The sequence below is a fragment of the Pristiophorus japonicus genome, chromosome 1, assembly GCF_044704955.1.
Source record: "Pristiophorus japonicus isolate sPriJap1 chromosome 1, sPriJap1.hap1, whole genome shotgun sequence".
NCBI lineage: Eukaryota > Metazoa > Chordata > Chondrichthyes > Pristiophoridae > Pristiophorus > Pristiophorus japonicus.
In genome coordinates, this window is record NC_091977.1 from 114,635,320 (window position 1) to 114,641,432 (window position 6,113).

At 48.3% G+C, this 6,113-nt stretch overlaps 1 pseudogene; it reads left to right on the forward strand.

Annotated features, from left to right (window-relative positions):
* Positions 1-2,635: 2,635 nt before the first annotated feature.
* LOC139233203 (sorting nexin-18-like) lies at positions 2,636-4,616 on the forward strand (annotated as a pseudogene).
* Positions 4,617-6,113: the final 1,497 nt, after the last annotated feature.

Consider the following 6,113-nt stretch of genomic DNA (forward strand, 5'->3'; position numbering starts at 1 on the left):
ATTCTTCTGAACTCCAGTGAATACAAGCCCAGTTGATCCAGTCTTTCTTGATATGTCAGTCCCGCCATCCCAGGAATCAGTCTGGTGAACCTTCGCTGCACTCCCTCAATAGCAAGAATGTCCTTCCTCAAGTTAGGAGACCAAAACTGTACACAATACTCCAGGTGTGGCCTCACCAAGGCCCTGTACAACTGTGGTAACACCTCCCTACCCCTGTACTCAAATCCCCTCGCTATGAAGGCCAATATTCCATTTGCTTTCTTAACCGCCTGCTGTACCTGCATGCCAACCTTCAATGACTGATGTACCAACTGTGGACACTTTATGATACATCGTTCTGGTCCCGGGGATGCAGGCTACAGCATTGGGTAGCCCGCTGGACCTGTATACGACCGTTAGTGTTCACCCGCTACATTGGCTGATTGCAATTTGCACCAGGCAGCGCTCAACAACATTTTGCTTATTACAGCTGGACTTTTACATTGGTTACCAATTTCAAGCAGTTCATTCAAAAATGGTGAGTTGCTGGCATCCTTTAAAATGGCCTTACTTCTTTTACCCCAATCGTCTTCCTTGCATGGAACCACGTGTTGTTGCTCCATTAGCGCTGCACCTCATGGTTTGGACGCTATCTTTTCCCTGTCCATGCTGTTGACTGCCGCGATCTTCTTTCCCAGGGATTCTACCACTGAAACTAGGAAGGTGCACTTGGATCCAATCTTCCTCCCCAGGAGTTCTGCCACTGAAACTGGGAAGGTGCGTTCAGGTCTTCTCGGCCGGATCATCGCCATACAGTCGTGTTGAGCGGTCTGCGCCTCGTGGCCTGCGTGGATCTGCTCTCCAGTGCCTGGTCCAACCAAAGGTGGGGGCTTGCTCTGCCTCTGAGCATGGGGGACGTCGATCGCTGGAGGGATGAAGTTTTCCCAGTTCCAATTAATCTTCCCCATCCAGCTTCTTCCAAGTAGCGTTGGTCCAAAACCTGAAACAATCCACAATGTTAAATTGTGCACCACGCCATCATGGGATACACTTACATCCGCACTACCAACAACTGACATCACTTCCTTGGTGTAGGTGCACAACTTTGCCTGAACCGGGACCAGCTTGGTTCGTTCAGCTTGATAATTCCATAGCCTATCAAAGGCTTCCTGGCTCATTACTGACTGACTCGTCCCCGTGTTCACTTCTATGAAGACTGGCACACCACTTCTCTCAATTTCTATTATCACTGGAGGACAATCTGTGGTGCAGGTATATACTCCATACACTTCGTCCTGGGACTGAGCTGCCTCTCTAGCCATCTCCTCGTAATCCGCGCTGGATTCACACCCATCTACTGACTCTTCTGCCACGTGTTGAGTCACAGCTCTTTTGCACATTTGCTGGAGGTGGCCCTTTGTGCTTCATCCTTTGCATACATAGTCTCTGAACTGACACTGATGAGCCCTGTGATTACCTCCGCAACGCCAACGTGGTGCTACTTGACTTACGTTTGCACCCCTTGGCAGACTCTGAGTTAAAGGACTCGGGGGCTTGTACGCTCTGCCCTGGGCAGATTCACGTTCAACAGTTCTGCCTGTGAAAGGCACCATTCTATTTACAGTACTTGCTGGGTTTGAATCCTGAGAGTGAGTCATCATCTGCTTGCAGCTGCAGCTTGAGGTCATGAACACCTGGCTGACGCTGATGGCCTTCTGCAGAGTGATGGTGGTTTCAGCAGACAGTAGCCTGTGAAGAAGGGCCTCATGACCGATGCCAATTACGAAGATGTCCCGCAACGCATCGGCAAGGGATGCGCCGAATTCACACGGTCCTGCCAGCCTCCTGAGGTCGGCAGCGTACTTCGAGATTTCCTGGCCCTCGGGGGGCTGGTGCGTATAAAATCGATGCCTGGCTGTGAGGATGCTCTCCTTCGGTTTGAGTTGGTCCCGAATTAGCACTTTCAGATCCTTGTATGACTTGGTTGTTGCTTTCTCTGGTGCAAGCGAGTCCCTGATGAGGCCGTAGACCGCGGGCCCACAACTGGTCAACAGGATAACGCTGCACTTATCTGCCAGCGTGGCCAGATCATTGCCTACCAGGTCGTTTGCTGTGAAATATTGGTCGAGCAGTATGTAAAGGCTTCGCAATCTTCACCCTCTGAGAACTTTTCTAATGCACCAACGTTAGTCATTTTTGCATGAAAGTTTGTAATCTCGTCGCCAGTTGTTATGTTTTTAATACTCTTATGAATGACTCCACAAGGTCTAGTATTGTACTTGAGCTGTTGTGACCTTAGTCCCATTTATTGTAACTCCAGAGTGAGGGACAAGCATAGTGGGCAGCCTTTTATACTGGGCCCTGCACACCTATGCAGGTGACCCTCAGGTCTCCCACCGCAGTGCCCTCTGGTGGCACACCTTATGTGACTATACAGTTAGTATACATGGTCTACATACATGACTGTGTTCAAACTTTGAGTGGACAAGTTTAAGGTGAATTTGTGATACCTAAACTGAATTTTTTCGATGTTTTACCGTTAATGCGTATGCAGAATTGTCTGTGCTTCGCCTTCGCGTATATGTATACACAGCAACAGCGACGTTGATTCACACAGGTAGCATGCTGAGTCACTGTTCGATGGGATTGGATAACCATGGCCATGTCTGTGGGATTCATTGGAAGTCTCAGCATGCATGACCGAGCTCATGAACTAGTGAATGAGCATTTGCATCAACTTTCAGACCAAGGTACACAACCTCAGGCTGCACAAAAGCACATTTTCTCCTTTTCAATTTGACAATGTGAGCATTCAACCTTTGAAGCACTATATCTAGCACTCCTAGATTTTCTTCCTTGCTACTTGTTGAGATCTGCACATCATTTTGATTCCATAGCAATTTGGTACTTCTTGCAAAATCTTATCCATTGTAGCCTGGAAGATTTTGGGGTGGACCTTACACCATATGACAGATTGGTGTATGAGTACAGTCCCTTGTGCGTGTTGATGGTGAGATACTGTTGACTTTCGTTATCAACATTCAGCTGAGCATAAGCATGCGAAAGGCCAAGCTTGGAGAAGACGTTTGACCCCGAGATTGCTGCATACAAATCCTCCCTTTAGTTGTTGCTGCATTGTCACTAGAATGGTTCTTACTTACTGCTTTAGATCTAGCTCTGCAAGCTGTTGAAATATGGCCTTGCTTCTGGCAGTGAAAACACTTAGCATTTCTGTCTTGGAAGGACTGTGGCGAGTGGTTTCAATTGCAGTGATAAAAATTCACTGAACTGCTCTCCCCGACATGCTTTTGACTCGGTCTCACAGCTTTAGGTTTGGCAGTGGCTATGTGACTGTAGACCTCAGCTGCATTAGACACTTGAGTTGGACTGAGTTCCCTAACATTCCTCGATGCCATCTCCATAGATAGGGCAATTTTGCATGCTATGCCACATGTTAGGTTTGGAGTGTTCAGTAACTTGGACTACGTGCGCTCATTCACTAGTTCACACATAAACATATCGTGCAACACGTGATCCAAAAATGTGCCGAAGTTACAATGCAAAGATAGGTTCTGAAGAGCTACAATGTACTCACTTATGGTTTCATAACAGGCGGTGGCCTCTGGGGGCTGGTCCTGGCAGGGCTGCAGCACCAGGCCTCGGGCAGCGGCGACGACAATGACTGGGACAACGACTGGGATGATAATTCGATGGTGACAGACGAGCCGCTGTCCGGGGGCGGCGGGAGCAGGGGAGACGGCGGTGGCTGCGTGTTCTCGGATTTCGACGGGACGGGCCGTTATCGAGTGAGCACAGGGGCCGGCGGCCGGAATGTTGGGGGGTCGGTGTCCTCCTCCTCGGCCGCCGCCTCCTCCTCCAAGAGCACGGCCACGGTCAGCAGGAACCTCAATCGCTTCTCCACCTTCATCAAGCCGGGCGGCGAGACGTTCATCCTGGGCGAGGCAGCCGGCTTCGTCAAGGACGGCGACAAGATCTGCGTGGCGGCCGGCCCACACGGCCCCGAGTGGCAGGAGAACCCTTACCCGTTCGCCTGCTCCATCGACGAGCCTACCAAGCAGACCAAGTTCAAGGGCATCACGAGCTGCATCTCGTAACACCTGGTACCCAGCCACACCCAGTGCCCGGTCACCCAGTGCTACAAGCACTTCGCCTGGCTGTACGGCCGGCTGGTGGAGAAGTTCCCCGTCATCTCGGTGCCCCACATCCCTGAGAAGCAAGCCACTGGCCGCTTCGAGGAAGACTTCATCTCCAAGCGGAAGAAAGGGCTGATACTGTGGATGAACCACATGATGAGCCACCCGATGCTGGCCCGCTGCAAAAACTTCCAGCATTTCCTCACCTGCAACAATGAGAAGGCTTGGAAGCAGGGCAAGAGGAAAGCCGCGAAGGACGACATGGTGGGGGGCAATTTCTTCCTGATGCTCAGCGCCCCGCAGAGCCCCCTCGACCTGCAGGAGGAGGAGAGCAGGATCGACGGATTCAAAACTTTCACCAAGAGGATGGACGAGAGCGCGTTCCAGCTGAGCCACACCACCACTGAGTTCACGAGGAAGCAGGTGGTGGGCCCCCCTTCAGGCAAGGGCCCCAATGCCACTGCACTGGCTGCATTGGCATAGTTACGCCACTGGTGGTACCTACTTCTTTGAGAGATGCAATTCTCGCTGAACTACATTCTGAACACCCAGGGATCATCAGTATGAAATCAATTGCAAGAAGCTTTGTTTATTGGCCTGGATTGGACAGTCATCTTGAATCACTTGTCAGCAAATGCAGCGTTTGGCAAAATTGCAGAAACAAACCACCCAAAATTCCCCAACAACCCTGGTCATGGCCAAATAGATCTTTTTAGAGAGTGCATGTAAACTTCTGTGAGAAAGCAAAGGATTACTTTGTGGCACTTGTAGATAGTCACTCAAAGTGCATTGAAGTGAAATACATGGATTCAAATACTATAACTGAATGTACCACAGATGAGTTGAGGTCTATCTTTGCATGTCATAGCTTACCTGAATAGCTTGTTTCTGAAAATGGCCCTTAGGTCCGTTCTGCTCTCATCCAAGAATTAATGAAACACACTCTCATTCCACCATATCATCCACTCCGCACACCAGGACATACCCCGGCAGAACTCTTGATAAAGAGGAGATTGAGAACATGATTGAGTCTTGTTCAACCGAATTTGACCTCAAGAGTTGAACAGAAACAGTTGAATCAGAAATGTCATTATAACACCAATCAGAAACAACATGATCATGAACCACTTGATCATGAACTCATACATGGGTTTGACTCAGTTCAGACTTTAGTAACTGAAGTATCAGATTCAAACAAGTCTGAGATGGAAGCAGGATCATTTTTGAGTTCGGAACCAAAACAAAACAGCCTGAAAATTGGATCAACATCAAAAACTTCTGTAAGGAGATTTGTAGTTAATTTAAAGTTAAAAAAAAAGCCAGAAGTCTTTTTTATGTGGTACATGTAATACTGAGAAAAATAAGAGTATAGGGCGAGACTTTCCACTTTTTTTGCATTCGATACCGCCCAATTAATGTCCATTTTAATGCTGAGATGAGGTATATCACCCAGATACCGCCCATTTTGCAACAAAATGGAAACTAACGCCCATGTATCATTCACTTATTGCCCAGTGTTACCATCGGCATGTACTTAGCGCCGAGAAATAATAATACGGCCTGCCCACTTTTTTTGGCCGTAAAGATCAGAATGGGCGAAACTAACGGCCATAATATCACCGAGCTTTACTTTCGGCACGTCGACCACATATCGTCGAAAACATCGCTCGGCAAAAAACCCGCTGAGAAAAAGTTGCTCTCACCTGTACTAAACCCAGCGGTATGGAAGCCATTTTGTAAATCGCAGGTCGGTTCATATAAAAGGCTGCTTCAACTTCTGGGGAGTTTTGGTGTACTCTGGAGGTCTTTTAAGGTGATTTGAACATCTGAACAAACATCTTATCATACTGTGGCCGATTTGAATTTATTTTAGGTGTTTTAGTAGGTAAATTTATTGTTTGTGAACAATAGGTATAATACTGATTGTGATTGCAATATGGTCTGTAATTTCTCAGCCTGTCTTGATGACTACACACATGA